We start from the raw sequence: 26,968 nt of genomic DNA on the forward strand, positions 1-26,968 counted from the left end.
GGGGTGACCCTACTGCAGATGGGGTGCTCAGGGAGGGCTTCTCTGAGGTGGTGACAGTCACTTGATTGACAAAAGGGATGGGCAGGGCCTGTGGAAGTCTTCTGAGGAAGGGAACAGATGGTTTTTTAAACCATCAGATATGGTGAAACTCATTCACTATCGCAAGAACAACATGGGAAAGACCCACCCCCATAACTCAATTACCTCCCACCACATTCCTCTCACGACACATGGGAACTGTGGGAGTTACAATTCAAGATGAGATTTGGGTGGGAACACAGCCAAACCATATCAGAAATGCTACCTGATTTCTCTTCAGCCTTGGTTTCCTCACCTGGACAGTGGAGCTGGAGCCCCTCGACTGCCTGACCCTGCTCTCTGGGTTGCCTCTAGGGAGCCCACCCTGCTCAGGCCTGCTCCCACCCCTCCATGGCTGTCAGTCCCTCCCAAGAAGAATGTCCCCCCAACAGAGGCTGCTGGAGGTAAAGGGAGATGAACAAGCCAAGGTTGCCTGGCCTGCACTGAGGGCTGCATGGCTCTTGAGGCCTGACCTGGGTGGACACTGGAGGGCACTTTCTGTCTGTGGGTTTTGCCCTGGTGCCTGGAGCCCCTTTCTCTGTGGTCTCTTGACCCAGCCCAGCTCAATGAGCCTGGAGCCCTGGGCTTCTGGAGAAGAGATGTCAAGCTCTACCACAGGTCACAGGTCAGAAACAACTCTCGCCTTGTCTGATGCAAATGGAAGCCAGGCCTGCTTCCCACAGGGCGGGCACTTCCAGGGGGGCACAGCAGCAAGGCAGAGGGACAGAATCTGAGGGGCCCTTGAGAAAATCAAGCAGGGCCCACAGGGACCCTCTCGCTGGGGTTGCAAACTGGCACTGGGTGGAGGGAGGTTCGGTATTGACACCTGGGGACCCTTACCCCCAAAGTGGATGTTAAGGACAGCAGCACATTAGGGAGACAAGGGGCCCCACAACACTCCCAGCCTGTCCCCAGCCTGCTTCCGGCTTTCTGGTCCTTTTCTCTTGCGGGGAAGGAGAATTTTATCTGACTTTCTCTGATTTCTGGCCTTTCTTGGGCAGCTGAAAATGATAAGTAGGAAATACTGGCTTGCTTAGAGCCTTCTTCGGTTTTACTGGGAAATGGAAACTTTGGCAGATGGGGAAGGACAGTGGGAACCGCAGGAGAAAGGGACGATGCTCTGATGGTGGAGTGTTTCCTCTTCTGTTGTTTTCTGTGATCTAAAATGAGAGGTTGCTTGGGATAGTTGATTTGTTTTCCATGGATGACACTGAGATGTTCTTGGCCTGGAATCCCATGGCCACCACAAGTTGGGTTGTTTGGGGTTCGGGCGGTCCAGGAGTGGCTCTTGGTGTGGTGTGACTGGCAACCTCTGGACACTTTTCACCTATGGATTTTTCATCACTTGTTCCAGTGAAGGACACTCCTTGGGGTCCAGCATTAGTCACTTTTTAATAAGTCTTTCCATCCGTTGGGGAAAAAAATTGTGGTGAATGGTATTCTGCACTGATCATTTTTTCTGGAGGCCTGTAGGGTTCCCTGAGTAGAAGGGCAGGGCCCCGGCCACCATGGAATACAGTGTGGCACTGAGGCTCCATACAATCATGGTGGCGCTGGCACTCCTGGCCCAGGGAGAGTTCCGTGGCCACGTAGGGGTGCGCGCCACAAAATGTTTTCAGCATCTATGCCTCCCCGAATGTCATGCTAAAGCCAAAGTCCATGATTTTTATATTGCGTTCCTCATTGAGTAGCATGTTTTGTGTGTGGATGTGTGATGTTCTTCAAGTGGCAGTAGTGCAGGGCTGACAGAATCTGCCTGAACATGGTTCAGGCCTCCTCTTCCTCGATGTGGCCTTGGTGGCATATCTGGTGCTGTAGCTCTCCTCCTCTGGCGTACTCCATCACCACATACATGGTTTCCACCTTGTCAGTCACCTGGTGGAGCTGAATGATATTTGGGTGATAGAGAGTCTTCATGATACTCATCTCTCTCTCTAGAGAGCAAGGCCAGCCTTCTTAGGGATGATTTGGAGGACAATTTGGGTCCCAGTTAGCCTATGCCGGGCCAGTTCCCTGGCGGATGGTGTCAAGGATCCCATAGTTTTGTATCTTTTTGCCAGGTGAGGTGGAGGCTGATCCCGGCTCTATGGTGCCTCCTAGCTACGCTGCCGCAAAGGGAGGTGAACAAGCCAACGTTGCCCGGCCTGCACCTGGGGCCACACGGCTCCTGAGGCCTGGCACGAGTTGATACTGGAGGGGGCTTTCTCTTTGTGGGCTTTGTTCTGGTGCCTGAAGCCACTTCCCTATGGTCTCTTGATCCAGCCTAGCTGGCTGAGCCTGGAGCCCTGGCTTCCAGAGAAGAGATGTCAGGCTGTGCCACAGGTCATGGGCCAGAAACAATTCTGGCCTTGTCCAGTGCCAGTGGAAGCCAGGCCTGGGGAGGGCGCCTCCTCTCACAGGGCTGGCACTTCCCGAGGGTGGATGGCAGCAAGGTGGGGAAGACAGACTCTGAGGGGCCGGCCCTTCGGGAGCTCAAGCAGAGCCCACAGGGACCCCCTGTCTGGGGTTGCAAACTGGCATTGGGTGGAGGGAGATTCAGTATTGACACCTGGAGGACCCTCACTCCCAAAGTAGATTTTAAGGACAGCAGCACACTGGGGAGACAAGGGGGCCCACAGCATTCCCACCTGGTCCCCAGCCCGCTTCTGGCTTCCTAGTCCTGTTCTCTTGGGGGAAACAAGACTCTTATCTGACTTTCTCTGACTTCTGTCCCTGCTTGGGCAACTGAAAATGACAAGTAGGAAATACTGGCTTGCTTTGAGCCCCCTTTGGTTTTGCTGGGAAGGTGGAAACTTTGGCAGATGGGGAAGGACAGATGGGAACCCCAGGAGGAAGGGCCATTGCTCTGATGGTGGAGCGCTTCCTCTTCTGTTCTTTTGTGTGTTCTAAAACGAGGTATGTGCTATGGGAGAGTTGATTTCTTTTCCAGTGTTGACACTGAGATGTTCTTGGGCTGGAATCCCCTAGCCACCATGACCAGGGCTGTAGGGGGCGCAGGTGCCCAGGTTCTCTGCATGGCGTCAGCAGCACCTCCCGGCCAGCATTGACCCAGGAATTCCACATCAGCTGGTTTAGTGGGGGCCGCTCCCTGGGGCCGAGGGTGAGGAATTGTTTTACTAGTGTCTCCAGTGGAAATGAAAAAATAGATAAGGAGTCGTATTGTCATATAGCTTGAGGCAGAAAGGAACCACGGGTGGGGCTGGATGTTCTTTCAGCCTCCCTAGCAGAGATCACAGACAAGAGTGGTCAGCTTGGCCTAGCTTCTGCGATGGCTGGCTCTGATGTTGGGGAGGGAGGCAGTCCCCAGAGCAGGAATGCCTTCCCTGGGGTTCATATCCTTGCAGGGTAGGAGCTGGAAATCCTCCCATCAGAGCCTCCTTCACTGCAGCCCGTGGGGGCGAGTGACAGGGGGATCCGTGCCCCACGGGCAAACCTCTGGGCTGTGGCTTCAGCCCCACCCCGGGGAAACATGCACAGCCCCTCGGGAGGAGAGCCCTGCTGCAGGCTCAGCTGGGAGTCCTGGATTGCCTGGCAGGGCTGAGATGCCGCTGGGTAGCCTCGGGTCTCCATGGAGACAGGGGCGGGGCCGGGCGGCAGGGGCGGGGCCGGGCGGCAGGGGCGGGGTGCCCAACAGCCAACTGCCCGCCCTCAACCGCCAAAAACCCACACTCAACCGCCAAAGGCCAAGGCCAAGGGCCCTCTGGCGCTGCTGCCCCCACACGGACTGGCGCCCTCTGCAGGTCCCGCGGCTCCCGGCCCGCTCAGCGCCTCCGGAGGCCTCACCCAAGCCCTATCAGCTGGGTCCCTACGGGCCTCAAAGCGCTGGCCCAGCCGCGGGGTCACTCCTCTGAGCCTCCCGACCTTCCATGGGTCCTTTGGAGCCCTGGGTTTTGGAGCTTGTCCTTCCTCAGTGCCGCCCGCCGGGACGTGGCTGCATCAGGGCCACAGCACCTCGGGGGCCTTCATTTCATTTATGCCCACAAATAATCATTCAGTGTGCTGGGACAGAGAAGACAGACACGCTGGCCCCCTGGTGGGCGAGAGAGACTGGTCTATCAGTACAGAAAACTCCCAGTAGGGACAGGGGCTAGGAAGGAAACACCAGGAAAAGTGATGATGGAAGATGGGGGTGACCCTACTGCAGATGGGGTGCTAAGGGAGGGCTTCTCTGAGGAGATGACATTCACTTGATTGGCAAAAGGGACAGGCAGGGCCTGTGAAAGTCTTCTAAGAGGGGGAACCGCAGTGCCCAGTGGGCTGTCCCAGGATGGAACTAGGGCAGTGGGTGGGGGCGGGGATGTGAGCCAGGCAGGCAGGGCCCAGACACCTTGTGATGGGTGCGGGGGTGGGACCCACGGAGGCTCTGAGGAAGCTTTGGGCCTCAGAAGATGGAGAAACAGGAAGACCCACTTGGAGGCCTGCACCCAGGCAGGGGGCGAGAGCTGAATGCATCGCACCGCCCTCCTGGGGCTACCCGTGGGCCTCGCTTTCTTTCCCCATGCCCTGCACTCTGCCACGCACCCCTTCCTCGGCCAGGCGGACAGAGGAAATGGAGATGCTGGAGGCAGGAGCACTGGACTGGGAATTAGACTTGGAGTAAAATCTAAATGCCCTATGGGCCTGGCTCTTCTCTGGAGTTCGGCTTCATGTTAACTGTGATTGGGGGACAAGGGACAGTAAGACCCGCTCTCAGACCCTTGTCACTCCACACTGCAATGCTTCTCAGTGGTCTCAGGGGCTTCTATTTTAGGAATAGTTACCTGGCTATAGAAGAATAATGGAAGGAAACATGTTTTGAGTGGCACTTATATCAGGCTCTAGACTAGGTATTGGTTTTGATGGGGAGTTGCTTTTTTTTTTTTTCTCCCTTTCACAAAACCTGAGTCCTGACTAGGGCCAGGAATTAGATTCCAGTTTCTAGATTTTCATCATTCCATGTTGCACAAGGCAGACATCTAGGGGACAGAGGGGCAGATTATTAGCATGTAAAGGAAAGATGATTTAGCTAGAGAAGATGTAGGAGAAAAGGAATCAGGATGAGGGGATTAGGAATGGGAGAGGAGGAGCTGGGGGACAGGGAGTTGGGGGCGGGGCTGGGACAAACAAAAAGGAGGTGTGGAGGGTGCCAGGGAAATAAAGTCCAAGAGGATAGCGGGGACCAGAGTCACAGCCTTAGTGGGGCCTCAGGAGAGCAGCAAGCTATGTCTACCTTGGAAAGGTGGAGAGAGGATGGCAGTGAGCTGGGCAGGGAGGAAGGGGGAGGGGGCAGGGCAGAGGAAGCAGGGGACAGACTGGAGGAGGAGATGGTGCCCTGGACCAGGTGGGGCAGAGGGGCCCTCTGGTCTCCAGGAGGTGTCATGCTGTCCTTCAGCTCATCCGTAGCTTTGGATAGGAGGCCTTTGAAGGCCGCAGGGTTGCCAGATGCCGTCTTGACTAGAATCATGTTCACTGACCCCGGCAGCAACTTGGACACCTCCATCCTCTGCTGAATGCCACTGGGCTGGGTGTGCTGGGCACATGGAAGCATTGGCCTCTTGCCTGCCTCCCACCCGCAGCTGTTGCAGTCTACACATGGCCAACATGTCACAGGTTTTTAATGTTTTTGAACCTCAGGGCCTTAATGCAGTAAAATGCAGGAAGTGCGGCTTGACTGCCCCACCTACTCGATTTTTGTCTTCAGCCATCCAACTACGTCGGGGCAATCATTTTGCTTGTTTTCTTCGGTGGACACACACATAATACTTTTAAAAGCATTGAAAGGCGTCTCCTGGCGGCCCTGCGGCAGCCCCAGCTTCTTGACAGCGAGGCGACATCACAGCTTTGGGCTGCCCAGCTTGGAGGACGCTGGCTTCCTGTGATGATTGTCACTGAGCCAGGGACCCACTGCTGCTGGTGCTCTGGCTGGAGGGAGAGGCCATGGGGTCATGCTGGGGGGCTTCACTGGAAATGGCTGGCTTCCTCTGCAGGCCGGCAGGTGCACTGGCAGGAATGGTGGTCTTCTGCCCTGACTTCTGGCCCTCCTCGGGCAGCTGAATTTTAAAAGTCTCAAAAGCTGGCTCGCTCTGAGCCCTCTTCAGTTTCTCCCAGAAGGTGGAAACTTTGGGGGTTGGGGAAGAAAAGGTGGGAACCCCAGAGGAAGGGAGGTTGCTCTGATGGTGGAGCGCTTCCTCTTCTGTTTTTTTGTGCACTCTAAAATGAGGCAGGTGGCCATGTGATAGTTGAATGTTTTTTCTTTGACATGGAGATGCTCTTGGCCTGGAATCCCATGGCCACCATGAGCTGCGTTGTTGGGGTTCAGGTAGTTCAGGAGTCATTCTTGGTATGAAGTCAGTAGCATCTTCTGGCCACTGTCCACCCACGGGTCCCTCATTGGTTGTTCCAGTGGGGGTCACACCCTGGGGTCTAGTGTTAGTAACTTTTTAATAAATCTATTTGAAATGAAAAGAAAAATGGAGGCAATGTGTACTTTCCTGTTTATTTTGTTCTTGATGTGCATAGAGTAGAAGGGCAGAGCCCCGGCTACCATGTGGTGTAGCATTACTCTAAGCATACCTCCACGGCAGGCACTGACACCCCTGGCCCAGGAAGAGTTCTGGGGCCACATAGGGGGTACGTGCCACAAAAGGCTGGCACACTTCGTAAGTGTGGTGCTGAAGCCAAAGTCCAGGTATTTGATGTTGCCATCCTCATCCAGTAGGATGTTTTGTGGCTTTAGGTCTCCATGTGAGATGTTCTTTAAGTGGCAGTCCTGCAGTGTTGACGGAATCTGCCTGAACCGGGTGTGGGCCTCCTCCTCCTCCTCAATGTGGCTGTGGTGGCATATCTGGTGGTGCAGCTGTCCTCGTCCGACGCACTCCATCTCCAAATAGTCGGTGTCTATGGTGTCAGTCACCTGATGGAGCTGAATGTTCAGACGCTTGAGGGTCTCCGTGATACTGACCTCTCTGGAGAGTGATGCGGGGGAGCCAGCCTTCTTCAGGATGATTTCCATGGCTACCTGGGTCCCTGTCAGCATGTGCTGGACCAGTGTGACCTCACCGAACGTGCCCTGGCCGATGGTCTTGAGGATCCTACACTTTTGGATCTCTTCATCAAGTGCGTTGGAGGCTGATCCTTCCTCCGTGGTGCCTCCTAACTACCCTGACTACAAATCCTACCTCTGAACTATGCTAACTGAGGCACAACGCCAACTCCGATAACTAGGCTAGACTTGCACAGCCTGCCTGGGGAGGGTGGAGCCCGAGAGCCCTCTCCAGAGCCTGGTCTCCTTTGCCATGTTCCCTCCATCATTTTCCCTTGCACAGGAGAGGGGAGGGGTGTGCCCAGAAACTAAGAGCCACTCCCCTCCTTATCCTTTCATGACTCTTCTGGGTCACACCCTCACCCTTGCCCACCCTGGAGCCCCCGTTTTGCTTTGAGGGGACCCGGGCCAGTGACTGTCGAATCACACCTGAGGCCCTGGGTGCATCAGTGGCCATGTGGGGGCAGCTAGGAGGTGTCCCCAGAGAGGCCCTGTGGTCATCTCCTGCTCTGCGGCTGTGTGCAGACCCTGGAGGCACAATCAGACTTCAGGGGCACAGCCAGAGGACACTTCCCCTCCACCGTCCCCTTTAGACTCTGCAGAATCCCTGGAGGATATCCAAGTGCACACAGTTTGTGCTCCCCAGCTACCCCGTGAGGGCACGCCCTGGATTAGTGTGAACAAATGGAAGCTGCTCCCGTGGGCAGGTCGAGTGCCTCTGGCACTCCGTTGGCTGCTGCCCACAAAGCTCCCGGCCATGGCCTCCCGGGGGGCTGCACTATCACTCTGGCTGCCTCCAAATGGAGAGAGGACTGCAGTGACCTGGGCGGGGTTAGGGGAGAAGGAGGTGGCAAGGCAGAGGAAGCAGGAGCACACAGGAGGAAGAGACGGTGCCCTGGGCCATATCTTCTCTCCTACCCTAACATGAGCCAAATTAGAACCATCTGGATGAAGAAAAGACAGAGAAGAGCAGGGCAGGGGAGAAGTGCCCCAGGAAACACTGTCCAGGCTTTTACATTCCACTAAGTGGGATGGAGGCGCCCTCTGATGTCCAGGAGGCTCTGGGCGGTCCATCTCACCCCTTCCTTTGGATAAGAATGCTTTCAAGGCCACACGGCTACCAGAAGCTTCCTTGATTTGAATCCCATGCAGAGACCCCTCTGCCACTTTACACACTTCTGTCCTCCACTGGACAAGGCCTCCAGGCTGGGGGTGTCAGACACACAGCAGCGAGGGTGTCTTGCCTAGTTCTCCCATGCGGCCGTTGGAGCCCACACGTGGCTGACCTGTCATGTTTGTAGTGTTCTTGGACCTCACTCAGGGCCTTTGTCCTCTCCATTCTAAGTACAGAAAGACATTTGACTGACATGGACTCCCTCAGGTGTTTTGCAATACACAATACATTCTCATTGACTCTGGTCACCCTGCTGTGCACTGGATGTGAAAACCTCTTCTTCCTGTCCATCTCAGACTTTGGTCCTTTGAGCAACAACTCTCCATTCTCTCCCTCTTTCCCACCCCCACACCTGATACCCAGCCCCTGGTCACCATTGATCTACTCGCTACTTCTACGGGGTCAACATTTTTCGATCAAGACTTCCGTAACTTCATGTGGAATTTGCCTTTCTGAGGTGATGGAGATGCTAAGATTTGATCATTCCACGGTGCACACATCTATCTAATCCTCACATTATATCCCATAAATGAATACAAGCATAATTTTCCAATTAAAAATAATAATTAAAAAATAATAAACGGCTAGGTGCCGTTGCTCACGCCTGTAATCCCAGCACTTTGGGAGGCCGAGGCGGGCGGATCACCAGGTCAGGAGATTGAGACCATCCTGGCTAACATGATGAAACCTCGTCTCTACTGAAAATACAAAAAATTAGCCAGGCGTGGTGGCAGGTGCCTGTAGTCCCAGCTACTTGGGAGGCTGAGGCAGGAGAATGGCGTGAACCCGGGAGGCAGAGCTTGCAGTGAGCAGAGATCGCGCCACTGCACTCCAGCCTAGGCGAGAGAGTGAGACTCCATCTCAAAATAATAATGATAATAATAATGAACATATGACTCAGAGACATTTTCTAAAAACAAAAAAAGAAACCAACAAAAGCATAATAAATAAAATAAAGTGCAGAAAAGGCAGCTTGCCCCCCACCCTCCGCTTGGTTTGTGTCTGGGCCGCAGCTGTCCTCTGGGTTTACTGGAGCCACCGTATTTCTCCATGCACAGTGGGTCTTTGGGGCCAGGAGGAAGCAAAATGTTTTTGAAGACAAATCTAGTGGCTCCCTGGCAGCCCTGGCTCTCTTCACAGGGAGAGGCTGAGGTCACACCATCTGATGCCCAGTGGAGAGGGTGCTGGCTTCCCGGGCTGTTCCCTGGGGACAGGTGACTCCTCCTGGGTCTCCCACATGGACAGAACTGACGTCCTGGGATGTTCCCTGGGGGCAGTTGACTCCTCCTGGGCCGCTCCCACTGCTGCTGGTGCTCTGGATGGAGGGGGAGGCCACAGGGCCACACTCGGAGATGTGCTGGTATTGGGTCACATCACCTCCAGGCCCAGAAGGGGACAAGCAGGTAAGGTGGCTTCTCTGGGCATCTTCTGCCCTGGCCCTGGTCCTCCTCGGGCTGCTGGATTTCTGAAGTAAAGGTGGGAAAGGCCACAGTCAAGACGTTTTTCACCAAACATTCCAGCCCTTGACTCCTCTTTGGTTGGACAGAAAAGTTGGACTTAACTTTGGGGGATGGGGAAGGTCAGTGGGATCCCAAGGATTAGGTAGGTGGCCATGGAATAATTATATATGTATTTTTTCCTATTGGGGATTCCTTGATGTGCCTAGAATGTCACGGCTACCAAGAGTCAGGTTGTTAGGGGGCCCAGGTGACTGGGGAGCAGCTCTATGTGTTGCCCGAGGGTTCCCTGGCCAGCATTGACCCAGAGGTCCCCTTGTTTCCCTGAGAGGCATTTGCATAACCTGGGTGCAGCCAGACTGGAGGCAGCCTGCTTAATCATCCTGACTTTGCTCCTTGACCTCCTGGGATGAGGGCTCAGATTTCTCCCTCTGGGGTGTAGCCTGGGGCGTATCACCATCTGAGTCTGGCTGCTCAGGGGCCAGCCTTGGTAAAGGGGGGTATTGGAGTGTAGGGAGGAGGGGTCTCTATCTCCTCCAGTGGTTCCTGCAAAACTTGTGGCTTTCCCTTTGTCTCTGCAGCTGACAGTGAAGCTGAATTCTCTTTTGCTTTTGGCTCAACTCAAGCTACGAGTGTTCTGCAATAAGCTGCTAAGCAGGGCTGCATTCAGACCATAAGGGAATTGGTCTGGATGCCCTGGCTGTTCTCTGACCCTAGTCACCACCAGATATACACGGCCAATTGTTTCTCTATCTATAGTCCTTTAGGCCAGCCATCCTACACTAAAAGAAGGCCATTCTATTTCACAGAGAGTTCTTAACCTCTGGGGGGTCAACTTGATTCCATAGTCCCTCTTATAACCTTTCTTAAAATTCTTTAACGTACATTCTAACCGGGTGGGTTTTGACGACTTCCCTCCCATTTCCTCCTTTTTTGGCACAACACACTCTCACTTTCGCTTCAGACCAATTAGATCGTCTCCCTTGCGGGAGTCTTTCAGATGCTGCTTAGCTTTGGAGTGATCGTTAATCTCCCCACAATTACTAAATTGCGGGGCACCTTTCTGAGCCATAGGTGGTAGCCCACGTAGGATGTTTGCCACTAGTCCCAGTCAGTCCCACACTTTGCTCGAAGCGTACGGTCTATGCTAAGAGACCTGCAACCCCCACATGTCACTCCCTGCGTTGGTTCCTTCCAGAACCATCTCTTTCACATGCACTCACACCTCCCTGCTTCCAGTTTCCTTTCTCAACCAACTTAGCAAGCTACTTTCACGTCCTGGTTCGGTTGGGGTGTAGGTTTCATCCGAAATAGTGAGCCACTCTCGCGTCCTAGGTCAGATTACTCGTACGCCCTAGGTGCCAGTTTCATCTGACTTTGCGAGCCACTCTTGTATCCTGGGTTGGACTACTTGGTGCACTCCCGGGAGTTGATCAGGTTCCCTTCCGCCCTTATGGGACAGGTCCTGCCTCGGGCCCCGAACCTTACTGTGGTCCTGAAGCGTGCTGTTCCTGGAATCATCCTGTAGCCCCTTTAGGTTCTGTTGCGCTGTCGGGTAGGGGCACTGGATCACAGGAGAGCTGATCTCCCCTCTGGGTTGAAGTTCTCCTGATGGTCCCTGGGGTCACAGGCCTCCCCTGGCCCGGGGCTCCAGTTCCACAAGCAAAGGAGACAGTAAACCTGTCGTCTCCGCTCCTGGCTGGCTTGCCAAAATGTTGTGGGAATCAGGAGACTGGAGAGACCAAAGGGTGAAATAGGAGGATTTTATTCAGGTGGCCACTGGCCCAGCAGATTAATATCCAGAGGCTGAGCAACGAACAAAGATCAGGCTTGACTTTTATTCAGGCAACTGAAGGGGAGTGGCTAGCCGGTGGCACAAAACTTGCAGGGTGGGGAAAGCGAGCTTACAGAAGCAGAACAAAGGCAGTTAACTGTGACAGGTTTTGCAATTCAGGCATGTCTTGTGACCTTTGCCATCCTGCACAGATGGGAAAACAGGAACTTATAAAATCCTTGCAAACTTGCAGAAATAGTTACAAAAATAGTTACAAGCGCAGAACAAAGAATAATGGCATTGGGAGAGAATTCCAGGGGGAGACGGATAAGAACTTGTTTTTCTCATCCCTATTCTTGGAATCCATTTCTTTGGGGCCCCTGCCTGGCCTTGCAGATAATGTTATCATAGCTCCAACTGGACTTGTTTTCCCTTTACTTGTTTTTCTTATATTTCCTGCTTAATTCTCCCCTTTGATGCTGTTTATAAATAAAGTTTAATAGAAAGCATTATCATCAGAATTTAATTCTCCAAGAGGAGTTAGTCCTTTATTTGGCAAAGGTTGATATTTGATTAATGCCATTAGTTGGTTGGTGGTTTACCCAGTTACAAGAACCTCTATGGCTGATTGGATGTTTTTAACAAGGAGAGGTAGGAGACAAGGGAGTGTGAGACAGACTCCCAGTATGACCAGAACTATTCCTACTAAGGTCTTAAATCTTCCAAGGGACGAAAACCAGCCCCCAAAGAGGGTATCTGGAGACCATCCTTTCCAAATTTGGACTGGGACATGGGCTAATTTTTGAATTTTTGCAGTTATATCTTCAATGACCTTCCTATTGTCATCAATTTCTAGGCAACAATTAGTTTAAAGTTTCCACATACCCCTCCTTCTAACATGGATAGAGGGAGTAGCAAGAACAAAGTAAGGAATAGTATGTTCATACCCAGCATGGACAGCAGAGGTCCTTATCCAGGGGAGGAGGTTGAGCACAGTGACAGGTTAATAGTAAAACAATTAAGATTACAAGGAAAATTACTGGGCTTAAGATTTCTAACTACATTTACTTCCTAGATGAAACTTTGGTTGTGCATAGACTAGTCAGCTTCTGGGGTGACTAGAGCAGGACTGCTGTCTCCTCAAGCTTCAGCTGTGCATAGACTGGTTGGCTTCTGGAGTCACCAGAGCAGGGCTGTTGTCACTTTCACTGGCACCTCGGTCCTGTCATAGGATCAGCTGGTTTGGATGGTCTGAGTCTTGCTGGCTGGTCCACTTGTCCTGGGCTGCCAGTTTCAGCCAACTGTGGTGGATCTAAGGCACGATTCCTGCAACTTTAACAGCAGTGGTAGTGGACAAGATTACAGTATGGGGCCCATCCCATATGGGTCCTAAAGTGGTTGGATTCTATTTCTTGACCTAAACAGAATCCCTGGGTCTAAAGGGGTGTGTTTGGCCTGTTAGTCCTATGGGCATTCTTTCCAGTACCCAGCCATGGATCTCTTGCATGGCTCTCCCTAAGGCCTGCATCTGCCTTCTCAAGGTTCGCTCCCTTAACTCACGGAATTACCTTAATTTTGACCTTTAATTTGACCTATGGTTGGGGGTGGCTGGCCGAACAAGATTTCAGAGGGTGAATACCTAGTTTGTTTGGTGGGGGTACACCTGACTTGGAGGAGGACCATGGGCAGGACCTGATCCTATCTTAGATGAGTTTTTTGGCAATATTTCTTTAGTAGCTGCTTGAGTGTCCGGTTCATGTGCTCCACTTTTCCTGAGCTTTGTGGCTGGTTGACTGTGTGTAATTTCCATTTCTGGAATCCCTGGGGGCCTGGTTTGCAACATGTACATCCTGTACTGGTCTATATTCATTAGTCCTTGGTTTCCACACTGGCAAAAGTGTTCTACAGTGACTGGCATTGGGCCAAGGTCCTGTGTTCTAATAGCCACTTCAAATGCCCTTGAATGCCCTGTACAGCTTCTTGGGGAAGTACTGATGAACCTGAACCAGTGGTGCCCCCGATTTTAGTTCCACTATCACTGGTGCCTGGTTCACAGCCAGACTGGGGTGGGGGTATCTTCGGCCTACACTCCAGGAATTTTACTAGGCAACTTATACAGCTCATCTAGCCCTGGCTTTGGCAACCCATCTGTGTACAGTCTCCATTCCTCCGCCTGCGGGATGGTAAGGGTTAACACCATTTCTTCAGGATGGAGCAGGCTTAAAGTCATGGGCTGTATCACTGCCAAGTGTTCAGCCCCAGTGTTTACTATAAAGTCCATCAGGTGGCCCCCTTCTTCCACCATGACATGGGCTCCTGGGGGCCTAAGAAGATGGAGCCCAGTCTGGCCTAGTCCTCATACCTTTCAGTCCCTGCCAGCCCAATGAAGTCGGTGTTTGGCTCTTTCTGGGTGTGATAGCCTTTAGCTGGCAGCCTTCTAGCTCCTTGGCTTCCTCCTCTCCCTTATTGCCTTCTGGACATTCATTCTTCCAGTGTCCTTTCCTCTTGCACTGCGCACACTGGTCCCTATCTAGTCTTGCCCAATTCTCGGGTCTTTGCCTGATTTAACTTCTTCCTTGTCTGCACCTATGTCCATGTCCACGTCCTCTCATGACACTTGCCCCCTTCTGTAAGTGCTGCCGACAGCAAATCGGCCTTTTTCCTGAGTCTCTGATCAGCCTCCTTCTTTGCCTCCTGATCACGGTTAACATACACCTTGGTGGCCACTTCTAAAAGCTGAGTGGCATTCATGCCTGTGAAGCCCTCTAGCTTTTGCAGCTTCCCCTGATGTCCCCCTGGGCTTGTCCTACAAATGCTGTGTTCACCACGCACTGATCTTCAGTGGCCGCAGGGTCAAATGGGGGAGTATAAAACTGGAACACCTCGCTGGGTGCAGTTGCTCACGCCTGTAATCCCAGCACTTTGGGAGGCCGAGGCGGGCGGATCATGAGGTCAGGAGATTGAGACCATCCTGGCTAACACAGTGAAACCCTGTCTCTACTAAAAATACAAAAAATTAGCCGGGCGTGATGGTGGGCACCTGTAGTCCCAGCTACTCGGGAGGCTGAGGCAGGAGAATGGCATGAACCTGGGAGGCGGAGCTTGCAGTGAGCCAAGATCGCACCACCACACTCCAGCCTGGGAAAGAGAGCAAGACTCCATCTAAAAAAAAAAAAAAAAAAAAAAACAAAAAAACAAAACCGGAGCACCTCACAGAGTCTCTCATAAAACTGGCTGGGGCTTTCATCAATTCCCTGAAGCACCTCTGAGATCTTTCCTATATTGACGGCCTTCTTTCTACCCTCCCTTAACCCTTGCAGCAGTGCTTCTTGGTACCTCTGTAGGTGCTGAAACTGGGTTGCATCATTTGGGTCCCAGTTAGGGTCTGCTTCTGGGAACTGGCCCCGAGCGTAAGCCTGAACATTAAGTGTGCCTTCTGGTGCATTGGCTTTTAACCAGTGGAGGGCTGCCTGGGTTACCCTCCGGCACTCCTCGGTGTTAAACAGCGTCAGTAGGAGCTGTTTGCAGTCTGGCCAAGTTGGACTGTGTGTCAGGAAGATGGACTGCATAGATCTGTGAGGGCTTGGGGCTTCTCCATGTAGGAGGGAGTATGGTGTTTCCAGTTTAGGAGATCGGTGGTTGAAAAAGGCTGGTAAATGAAAGTTCGTTCTCCTCCTTGGACTTGGCCCCGTTCATTATAATAAAGAGGTCCCCTTGTTTCCCTGAGAGGCATTTGCATAACCTGGGTGCAGCCAGACTGGAGGCAGCCTGCTTAATCATCCTGACTTTGCTCCTTGACCTCCTGGGATGAGGGCTCAGATTTCTCCCTCTGGGGTGTAGCCTGGGGCGTATCACCATCTGAGTCTGGCTGCTCAGGGGCCAGCCTTGGTAAAGGGGGGTATTGGAGTGTAGGGAGGAGGGGTCTCTATCTCCTCCAGTGGTTCCTGCAAAACTTGTGGCTTTCCCTTTGTCTCTGCAGCTGACAGTGAAGCTGAATTCTCTTTTGCTTTTGGCTCAACTCAAGCTACGAGTGTTCTGCAATAAGCTGCTAAGCAGGGCTGCATTCAGACCATAAGGGAATTGGTCTGGATGCCCTGGCTGTTCTCTGACCCTAGTCACCACCAGATATACACGGCCAATTGTTTCTCTATCTATAGTCCTTTAGGCCAGCCATCCTACACTAAAAGAAGGCCATTCTATTTCACAGAGAGTTCTTAACCTCTGGGGGGTCAACTTGATTCCATAGTCCCTCTTATAACCTTTCTTAAAATTCTTTAACGTACATTCTAACCGGGTGGGTTTTGACGACTTCCCTCCCATTTCCTCCTTTTTTGGCACAACACACTCTCACTTTCGCTTCAGACCAATTAGATCGTCTCCCTTGCGGGAGTCTTTCAGATGCTGCTTAGCTTTGGAGTGATCGTTAATCTCCCCACAATTACTAAATTGCGGGGCACCTTTCTGAGCCATAGGTGGTAGCCCACGTAGGATGTTTGCCACTAGTCCCAGTCAGTCCCACACTTTGCTCGAAGCGTACGGTCTATGCTAAGAGACCTGCAACCCCCACATGTCACTCCCTGCGTTGGTTCCTTCCAGAACCATCTCTTTCACATGCACTCACACCTCCCTGCTTCCAGTTTCCTTTCTCAACCAACTTAGCAAGCTACTTTCACGTCCTGGTTCGGTTGGGGTGTAGGTTTCATCCGAAATAGTGAGCCACTCTCGCGTCCTAGGTCAGATTACTCGTACGCCCTAGGTGCCAGTTTCATCTGACTTTGCGAGCCACTCTTGTATCCTGGGTTGGACTACTTGGTGCACTCCCGGGAGTTGATCAGGTTCCCTTCTGCCCTTATGGGACAGGTCCTGCCTCGGGCCCCGAACCTTACTGTGGTCCTGAAGCGTGCTGTTCCTGGAATCATCCTGTAGCCCCTTTAGGTTCTGTTGCGCTGTCGGGTAGGGGCACTGGATCACAGGAGAGCTGATCTCCCCTCTGGGTTGAAGTTCTCCTGATGGTCCCTGGGGTCACAGGCCTCCCCTGGCCCGGGGCTCCAGTTCCACAAGCAAAGGAGACAGTAAACCTGTCGTCTCCGCTCCTGGCTGGCTTGCCAAAATGTTGTGGGAATCAGGAGACTGGAGAGACCAAAGGGTGAAATAGGAGGATTTTATTCAGGTGGCCACTGGCCCAGCAGATTAATATCCAGAGGCTGAGCAATGAACAAAGATCAGGCTTGACTTTTATTCAGGCAACTGAAGGCGAGTGGCTAGCCAGTGGTGCAAAACTTGCGGGGTGGGGAAAGCGAGCTTACAGAAGCAGAACAAAGGCAGTTAATCAAACTGTGACAGGTTTTGCAATTCAGGCATGTCTTGTGACCTTTGCCATCCTGCATAGATGGGAAAACAGGAACTTATAAAATCCTTGCAAACTTGCAGAAATAGTTACAAAAATAGGTATAAGAGCAGAACAAAGAATGATGGCATGGGGAAAGAATTCCAGGGGGAGACTAAGAACTTGCTTTTCTCGTCCCTGCTCTTGGATCCCATTTCTTTGGGGCCCCTGCCTGGCCTTGCAGATAATGTTATCATAGCTCCAACTGGACTTGTTTTCCCTTTACTTGTTTTTCTCATATTTCCTGCTTCAGGACAGTGCAGCCAAGAGAGGCAGAGCCAGCCTGTCAGTGTGCCGACCAAGAGCCAGGCTGGGGAGCCTTCTCTCCTGCTCTGGGCTTCTTTGCACACCCTTTGTTTGTTCAGCCTGTCTGTCAGCCATGGAACATCCACAAGATAGGACAAAATGCAGCCATAAATACAATGCAGGGGGGCCGGGCAGGAGGGAGTGGTGCTGGCTGTAAAAGGGTAGCACAACACTAGGCACTTGTGGTGGTGGCCATGTTCAGTGCCGTGACTGTGGGGGGCGGTTACACATGCCAACATGGGTGACAAAATCGTCCTGGAGCTTTGCACACTGTTACCATTGCGGGAAACTGGGCAAAGGGTATAAGGGATCTCTGTATTATTTCCTGCAACTTATGTGAGTCTACAATTACCTTAACATTTTGCCATGCTGGATAAGAACATTTGCTGACACAGAACCATGCTTCAGGAGATTGCTGAGTGAAAAGGCCAGATGACAAGTTTACAGCCAGCAGTTCATAGACAGTGATGGGGCTGTCATAACCAAATGTGAGGTGAAATGAGAAGATGGCCATAGAGGAAGGGGATGAGAAGTCTTGTTTACAGTCCAGGCTTGGGGAATACAGTAAATCTGAGGTTCCATCTATAGGTAGCAATACTTACACACATAAAAGTCATGAAACAGTATTTGCAGTGTGATTCCACTTTTGTTTAAAAATGTTATAAAATCACATGCTTCTAATTGTATATTATGCATACATTATATATACACATAGAAAAGCTCTAAGCAGATGTATTTCAACATGTTTAAGAGTGATTCTGTCCTGAGGATGGGATACTAAGGGCTAAAGTTTCTCGCTGGTGCGTGTCTCTGTTTTACGGCAATCCTACAGTAAGCACCATCTGTGTGGGGTGCAGGAGGTGAAGGGGAGACCAGCTTGCACTTGGGAGGTCAATCTCAGCCTCCTGTCTGCAGTTCTGCCCTCCCTCATTCTGTGGCTCCACACTTCAGTGCCCCATTTCTGCTGTGGCCACCTCCTAGTTCAGGGGGCTTGTGCAGAGTCCCATGCTCCCTTATTGGCTCACAGACCTCAGGCCTCACCCCCCCCACCCACTCATTCTCTCTCTCTTCCCCCTCTCTCACACACACATCACCACCATCACACATGTGCTCACACACACACACCCTGCTGGACTCCCGGCTTTGCTGCTCGCTCCACTTGGCCCACATTGGGCTCTCTGTAAAATACACTCTGCTGACAACACTGTATACCCCTCTGAATCCCTACCAGAAGGGGGACCAGGAAGAAATTGAGGCACAGGGAGGTTGAGCTCCTTGCCCCCAGTCACACAGGTTGCAAGGAGTGGAGATAGGGCTGCAGGTTCCAAGCCCAGACTGCCTCCCACGACATCACAGCTGCCATTCTTCTCTCCTTGCTACTCTCTCCTCAAAGCACCAGCCAGGGGCCCGGCTTCCCTGGTCTTATTGGCCTTGCCAGTGCTGAGAGTGGACAGGTGCTCCCAGTTACCTGTGGCACCTCCACGGCAGAAATGAAGACGTGGAGGCAGAAGATCTTGGAGCCATTGTAGCCGACCACAAAGCCCTGCAGCTTCTGCCGGTGCACAGGGAAGGTGCTGGCTTTGATGTTGAGGTAGCCTCCTCCCGAGAAGCAGAGCATGTCCTCACACTGGGTGTTCCAGGCCACACTGTTGGCGTTTGGTTCCTGGGGGACAGGGACAGTGGGGATCCTGTGATAACCACCCTGGGCTTGGGCAGCGCTTGCACATTTCAGCCCAATACCCTTTTAAAGACTGAATCCCACTAAACTGCTTACAGTGGGATGGAGGGAAAAGGAGGAAAGGGGACCACAAAGAAATGAACAGAGGCAAGCCCCTCCATGCACCTGCATGTTGTTGGAATTTTTGAGTAAGCAGGCGTTACTTTTGAAAAATATTCTCCTGACAATTCCTCAAGGATCTAGAACTAGAAGTTCCATTTGACCCAGCCATCTCATTACTGGGTATATATCCAAAGGATTATAAATCATGCTGCTATAAAGACACATGCACATGCATGTTTACTGCGGCACTGTTCACAATGGCAGAGACTTGGAACCAACCCAAATGTCCATCAAGATAGACTGGATTAAGAATATGTGGCACATATACATCATGGAATGCTATGCAGCCATAAGAAAGGATGAGTTCATGTCCTTTGTAGGGACATGGATGAAGCTGGAAATCATCATTTTGAGCAAACTATCGCTAGGACAAAAAAACCAAACACTGCATGTTCTCACTATAGGTGGGAATTGAACAATGAGAACACTTGGACACAGATGGGGAACATCATACACCGGGGCCTGTCATGGGGTCGGGGGGGAGGGATAGCATTAGGAGATATACCTAATGTAAATGACAAGTTAATGGGTGCAGCACACCAACATGGCAGATGTATACATATGTAACAAACCTGCACGTTGTGCACATGTACCTTAGAACTTAAAGTATAATATAAAAAAAAAAGAAAAATATTTTCCTGCAATATGAGTCCTTATATAGAAAGTGGAGAATCAGACCGGGTGCAGTGGCTCACACCTGTAATCCTAGCACTTTGGGAAGCCAAGGCGGGTGGATCACCTGAGGTCAGGAGTTCGAGACCAGCCTGGCCAACATGGTGAAACCCTGTCTCTACTAAAAATACAAAAATTAGCCAGGTGTGGTGGCATGTGCCTGTAATCCCAGCTACTTGGGAGGCTGAGGCAGGAGAATGGCTTGAACCCGGGAGGCAGAGGCTGCAGTGAGCCAAGATCATGGTGGCATTGCCTGGGCAACAAGAGTGAAACTGTCTCAAAAAAAAGAAAAGAAAAAAAAAGAAAGTGGAGAATCAGCAAAGTGGGATTCCACTTCTATTACAGAAGGAATATACATCTTTGTAAACAGAAGATTTACAAGAATATGTTCCAAAGGATTAACAGCGTTAATGGGTGGGCGAAATTGTGTAATGAGAAAATCTTTTTTGTTTGCCTGAATTTGTTCTGTCATGAACATCTATCTATTGTTTGATAATAAGAGAAAGAACGGTGAGTTATTTGTAAGATTTGAAAAGAATATCTTGTTCTTTGCATTTACAGTCCACACATTGTGAAAATAGAGTCACCCTGGGAGGCACCCACTGCACCTCAGTTCCCTGCTCAGCCCTGGAGCCTCAGGGACCAGTAGATGCTCACAGCTTTCTGCCTAGAATGTTTTACAATGTCTGAATCTTTTAGAAATGAGTGTAGATTGCTTCTATAATGAGAAAAAAATATATAGCTGTTTTATGTGTAGGGGGAGGGGCAGTGGAGAAGAGGAAAAGCCAGCAGGCAATGTCACAGCTGGGAATGCTGATGTCTCCTGGCAGGGCTGAGAATCGCCTCCCCAAGCCTGATATAGAGCCAGCAGTGGGGACGGGGGCACGCAGACGCCCTTCCACATTTGTATGATTCTAGGCTCAGACACAGATTCACATTTGGGGCCAGCTACGCCCCCTATAGGTGGGAGGTGAGGCTGGGAAGAAGGGAGGTAACATTTCAGGCCCCATTTTGTGCCCAGCACTGAGCTAGGCACTGTGGTATCTTGTTCATTCCTGTAGCAATTCTGTGAGGGGCAATTACTAATTTCATTTTAGAGAAAAGAAATCAAGGCTCAGAGAGGCTCACTAACTTGCTTAAGATCACACAGGAAGGGATGCAGGCAGGACCCAAGCCTAGGTCAGCCTGAAGGGTGTGCCCTCTCTTTCCCCCAAACCATTCTACTCTCTCAGGGACATGAGTGAGTTGAGACTGACAGGGAGTCACCTCTGGGCTAGAGGTGGCCAGGTAACTCCTTTTTTTTTTTTTTTTTTTTTTTTTAAGAGATGGAGTCTCGCTCTGTCGCCCAGGCTGGAGTACAGTGGCGCGATCTTGGCTCACTGCAAGCTCCACTTCCCGGGTTCATGCCATTCTCCTGCTCAGACTCCCAAGTAGCTGGGACCACAGGTGCCTGCCACCACGCCCAGCAAATTTTTTGTATTTTTAGTAGAGACGGGGTTTCACTATGTTAGCCAGGATGGTCTCGATCTCCTGACCTCGTGATCCGCCCACCTCGGCCTCCCAAAATGCTGGGATTACAGGCATGAGCCACTGCGCCCGGCCGAGGTAACCCCTTCTAATTGACTGAGGCTGCTCCCCACTCCAGGCCCCTCCCCCTATTGATTCTGCTGCGGAGAACAAAGAGGAGCCTGGTAAGGGAACTGAATCTGCCGGTAACATCAGGAAACCCTGCAGTGGCCGAGGAAACCAGTTAGGAGGGGCTCCAGCTTTGAGGGGAACTCGATTCTGCCAAACCAGCCCTCCCCACCTCCAAAGCCCAAAAGAGACAAAGAACGGCACGAGCCCAGCAGAAAGCCAGCCAGGCCCTGAGCACAGAGCTGCCGGGCTGTCTTCTCTGGTGACACACTTTTTCAGGCCACAGGGCTGGATGACTCCACTAAACAACGCCTATGCCTCCAAAGATCCAAGCACTTCGCATTCTGCTGGCTTTTCTAGGATTCTTGTGAATTACACAGAAGGTCAGGCTTGCCCATCCCCTTCCCCCTTTCAGATGATAAAACTGATTCTGTTTCCTTCCCTCGCTGTAGGTGCGCATAGACAGAGGCAGGCCTGCAGCAGGTGAGACGCAGACTTCTGCAAAGGAAGTGCATCCATCGCCCCATTCACTGAGTGCTAACGTCACGCCCCCCTCAGAGTCATCACCCCATTTCTTGTTCGTGGAAAACGCTTAAGAAAGGCTCTGCTGGCTCATCTCATTGGCAAGAAAACCAAAGTTAAAGAGGCTGGTCCAGGCCCTGTGGCTTGTGCCTGCGTGGGAGGAGCAGGTTGTGGCCCAGGGCCTCTGGGACTCTATGCATGTGCTTGGCCCCTGCCCCTCACTGCTCCTCCCAGAGACCTGCCTGGGCCAGAGCAGAAGAGCCTCCTGCAGGGACTGGGAAGCTAGAGGAGGGCCTCTAATCAAAGGACAATGTCCCTGGGCCCCCTCGGGGACTTCACCTGAAAAAGTAGCTCCTTGGTGTCGATGTCATACACCAGGCAAGTGTCATTTTCATCTACCACGGCCAGCTTCTTACGGGAGGCATTCATGTCCAAGCAGCGCACAGCTGTGGCCTGCTTCAGCAGGACGATAGCAAAGAGATTGTCTACGAAGATCTTCAGGATCTGGCAAAATTTCAGCGAAAACAGTGTCAGTCACCATGGCAACAAGATCCTGGCCCACTGCCAGGCCGTTGGAATCCCATGTGCTCTGCAAGAACAACTCCCACCACCTTCACCAGAAGCTCCGTGCAGGGAAAAGGACTCATCAAAAGAAAGAGGGGGTGGGGCGTTGGCTTATCCTTAGGAGGCCAGAAGCGAGGTTCATCAGAGGCTGCAGAAGTAATGACAGACCCGAGACAGGCCGAGCTCACTTCAGTGTCTGTTTGGACTGGGGATTTGTTGATGACATTACCCAGACTGCAGCGTTAGGAGATGCCACCTAGCAGAGATCTGAGTCACGAACTAACATAAGAAAAGGCTACTATGAACACTGACAAGACATGTGGTAGAAAATTATAATAATGATGACAGTGATGATGACAGCCATCATCTACTAATATCCCTGGTTTTAAAAAAATTTTTTTTAGAGATAAAGTCTTGCTATGTTGCCCAGGCTGACCACTGTGGCTATTCACAGGCTTAATCATATCACACTGCAGCCTCAAACTCCTGGGCTCAAGAAATCCTCCTGCCTCAGCCTCCTGAGTAGCTGGGACAACAGGTACCCACCAGCATGCCTGCTTTAATATCCCTGTTTGGGTATTTTTTTGAAACTGGATTTAACTCCCAACCTTGATATCTATTTTTGACAGCCCTGTGAAATGTAGTATTATCCTCATGTCAAACTGTAGCCTCGGAGAGGTAAAATGACCTGCCCAGGGTGACAAAGCCTGTGAGTAGCTAACTAAGAACATGACCTCAGGCCCACCTGATCCCAAAGTCCATGCTCCCATGGGAAGTGAGAGCTGCCTGAGAAAGAAGCAGCCCTTGGCTTTGTTCTTGACTTCACCCACCTCCCCTTGGCATTGTTCTTGACTTCACCCACCGCTCTCACACCCCGTGACTTCCATCCCCAGCAAAGACCTGACAAGCCTTAGCCATAAGCCATCTGCTGCACAGCTTGGCTCTCAGGCTAATGCAGCTACATTTTCAGTTTTTTGGTTTTTTTTTTGAGACGGAGTCTCACTCTGTTGTCCAGGCTGGAGGACAGTGGCACGATCTCGGCTCACTGCAACCTCCACCTCCCAGGTTCAAGAGATTCTCCTGTCTCAGCCTCCCAAATAGCTGGGATTACAGGCGCCTGCCACCACGTCCAGCTAATTTTTGTATTTTTAGTAGAGACAGGGTTTCGCCATGTTGGCCAGGCTGGTCTCGAACTCCTGACCTCAAGTGATCCACCTGGCTTGGCCTCCCAAAGTGCTGGGGTTACAGATATGAGCCACTGCAACTGGCTCATTTTCACTTTCAAAGTTTCATGTAGCAGCCCACTTAGAACTTTTCTTATGTTGAGCAAAGAACATGTATGCACATGCATACACACACACAGAAATCTGTTTAACATCCCACACCTAACTGGCCAAAGGGCCAATTTTTCTTATGACATCTATCAGTATCCTGAGGACCCAGCATTCTCTAGGACACATGCTGGAACGCACTGCCTTAGCCCACTCGCTGCCGTAATTGGGAGCTGACCTAGGTAACGATCTCTGCCTCCCTCTAGAAATCCACAGAAGCAGCATCTGTAACAAATCTCCCACCTTCTGATGACCTTAAGCCACTAATCAAGTCTACATGTAGCCAGAGGCTGTAGCTCAACTCTGCCAGAATGGGGGGGCCTGCTATGAGTGTGAGGGCCACTGCACCTTTGGCCTGACGCTGTCCTCAAAAAACAAAAACTTCTCTGAAGTCTCAGAGTTGGAAAGAGGGGGGTGAAGCAACTTGCCTGAGGCCACACAGCTGCACTGAGAGGTTAAGTAACTTGCCAGAGGCAAAACAGCTGCACAAGAGGTTAAGTAACTTGCCTGGGTCACACAGTTACACAGAGGTTAAGTAACTTGCCTGAGGCCATGCAGCTGCACAGAGAAACTACACAACTTGCCTGATGTCACACAGCTTCATACAGTGGTTAAGCAACTTGTCTGAGGCCACACGTGGCACACAGAGGTTGAACTTACCTGAGGCCACACAGCTGCTCAGAGAGCTTAAGTAACTTCCTTGAGGCCACACAGCTGCACAGAGAGGTTAAGTCACTTGCCAGAGGCAAAACAGCTGTACAGAGAGGTTAAATGGCTTGTCAGAGGCAAAGCAGCTGCACAGAGAGGTTAAGTCACTTGCCTGAGGCCACACAGCTGCACAGAGGGGTTGAGTAACTTGCCTGAAGCCACACAGCTGCACAGAGAATTTAAGTAACTCGACTGACGCTGCACACAGAGGTTAAGTAACTTGCCTGAGTTCACACAGCAGCACAGAGAGGTTAAGTAACTTGCCTGAGGTCACACAGCTGCACAGAGAGGTGGGGGCATCAGTGGAGCTCCAGAGTCAAGGCTACAGTGAGCAGTGACTGTGCCACTGCATTCCAGCTTGGGCAACAGTCAAGACCCTGTCTCAAAAAGAAAGCAAAAAATAATATAAAAAAGTCAAACATAGAGTTAATGTATGAGTCAGCAATTCTTCTCCTAGGTATATGCCAAAGAGAATGGAAAATAGATGTTCATACAAAAACTTGTACACCAAAACTTACAGCAGCATTATTCATAGTAGCCAATAAGAAACAAGCTAAATGTTTATCAATTGATAAATGGATCTGAAAATGTGCTATATCTATATAGTAGAATGTTAGTCAAAAATGAATGAATCATGTTTGGGCATAGTAGCACATGCTTGTAATCCAAGCACTTTGGGAGGCCAAGGTGGGAGGATCCCTTGAGACCAGGATTTTGAGACTAGCCTATGCAACATAGCCAGACACTGTCTCTACAAAAATATAAAAATTAGGCAGGTGTAATGGCAAGCACCTGTACTCCCAGCTACTTAGGAGGCTGGGACAGGAGGATCGCTTGTGCCCAAGAGTTTGAGGCTGCAATGAGCTATGAGTGTGTCACTGCACTCCAGCCTGGGTGACAGACTGAGATCCTGTCTCTTAAAAAAAAAAAGATAAATCATGCTGCAACACAGATGACTTTGAAAACATGCTAAGTGAAAGAAGTCAGTCTAAAAAGACCCCATATTGTATTACTTCATTTTGATGAAATGTCTGGAATAGGCAAATCCATAGAAACAGAAAATAACTGTTGCCATGGGATGGGGAATTGGAGGAATGGGGAGTGACTGCCGATGGGTACTGGGTTTCTTTCTTTTTTTTTTTTTTTTTTTGAGACAGAGTTTCACTCTTGTTTCGCAGGCTGCAGTGCAATGGCACAATCTTGGCTCACCGCAATCTCTGCCTCCCAGGTTCAAGCGATTCTCCTGCCTCGGCCTCCCGACTAGCTGGGATTACAGGCATGTGCCACCAAGTCCGGCTAATTCTGTATTTTCAGTAGAGATGGGGTTTCACCATGTTAATCAGGCTGGTCTCAAACTCAAAATCTCAGGTCATCTGCCTGCCTCGGCCTCCCAAAGTGCTGGGATTACAAGCGTGAGCCACCGCGCCCGGCCGGAACTGGGTTTCTTTTTGGGGTGATGTAAATGTTCTGAAGTTAGATAGTGGTGATAGTTCCACAACTTCGTGAATATACAAAAAACCCTGAATTATACGCTTTTTTTGAGATGGGGTGTCACTCTGTCACTCAGGCTGCAGTGCAGTGGCACGATCACAGCTCACCACATCCTTGATCTCCTGGGCTCAGGTGTTTCTCCCACCTCAAGTCTCCTGAGTAGCTGGGACTACAGGTACACACCACCACACCTGGCTAATTTATGTATTTTTTTTGTAGAGATGGAGTCTCACCATTTTGCCCAGTACTGGGATCTGAATTGTACACTTTAAGAGGGTGACTTTTATAGTATGTAAATGATATCTCAACTAAAAATTACATATGTGGCTTACATTATATTTTATCGGACAATATTGTTCCAGACTATGAACCCTGAAGCCAGGCACCAAGAGGTACCAAGATAAAGTCTCTACATAGTGATTCCACAGCAGAGGGCCTGGGCTCCAGTTCTACCCCATAGACCCCAGCCCACTTGTTCTTTCCCTGGCAGCTGAGGAGCTATGATGTGGGGCTTTCCCAGACTTGCTCTGACTTCTTAGAGATGGCAGAAGCATCACCGACCTTATTCCCCAGGACCAGGGCACTCTGATGCTGGCAGACAAGCCCTTCTTCCTGGTGCTGGAGGAAGATGGCACAACTGTAGAGACAGAAGAAGAGTCCTCCCTTCCAAGCTCTGGCAGGCAATACAGTGCTCCTGGTCCTCCAGAAGGGGCAGAAATGGGAGCCCCCATCAGAACAGGTGAGGTCCCACCTGTTGGGGGAGAAAAGTGGGACCCTGGGAGAAGTCTTCAAGGGGTGCTAACCATCTGCTTGTCTCAATGCAGGGGATGAGGCACCCACTGTCTGTCTCCCATAAGCCTGCCAAGAAGATGGATGTGGCCCACATAACCTTTGACCTGAACAAGCTGAGCCCAAGGACTTCATCAGCTGCCTGAACGTGAAGGCGACTTTCTATGATGTGTACTCCATTTCCTATGATCTACACTGCATGAGGCTGAGTGCATGGTGA

The 26,968-nt window shown here is 51.1% G+C and overlaps 1 long non-coding RNA gene and 1 pseudogene across 1 annotated transcript in view; one reads left to right on the forward strand and one right to left on the reverse strand.

The window, feature by feature from the left end:
* The window catches only part of LOC134729905 (uncharacterized), a 50,124-nt gene extending 23,242 nt beyond the window's left edge, over window positions 1–26,882 (reverse strand). The window contains exons 1-2 of the long non-coding RNA XR_010111460.1: window positions 26,521–26,882; window positions 1–24,845 (exon numbers count right to left, since the gene is read on the reverse strand). The exon at window positions 1–24,845 is cut by the window's left edge and continues 23,242 nt beyond it. This is a non-coding gene — a long non-coding RNA (uncharacterized LOC134729905). The remainder of the gene's footprint in view (window positions 24,846–26,520) is intronic.
* LOC100975628 (lipid transferase CIDEC-like) lies at window positions 24,836–26,968 on the forward strand (annotated as a pseudogene).

This window comes from Pan paniscus, chromosome 2 (assembly GCF_029289425.2).
Source record: "Pan paniscus chromosome 2, NHGRI_mPanPan1-v2.0_pri, whole genome shotgun sequence".
NCBI classification, from domain to species: domain Eukaryota; kingdom Metazoa; phylum Chordata; class Mammalia; order Primates; family Hominidae; genus Pan; species Pan paniscus.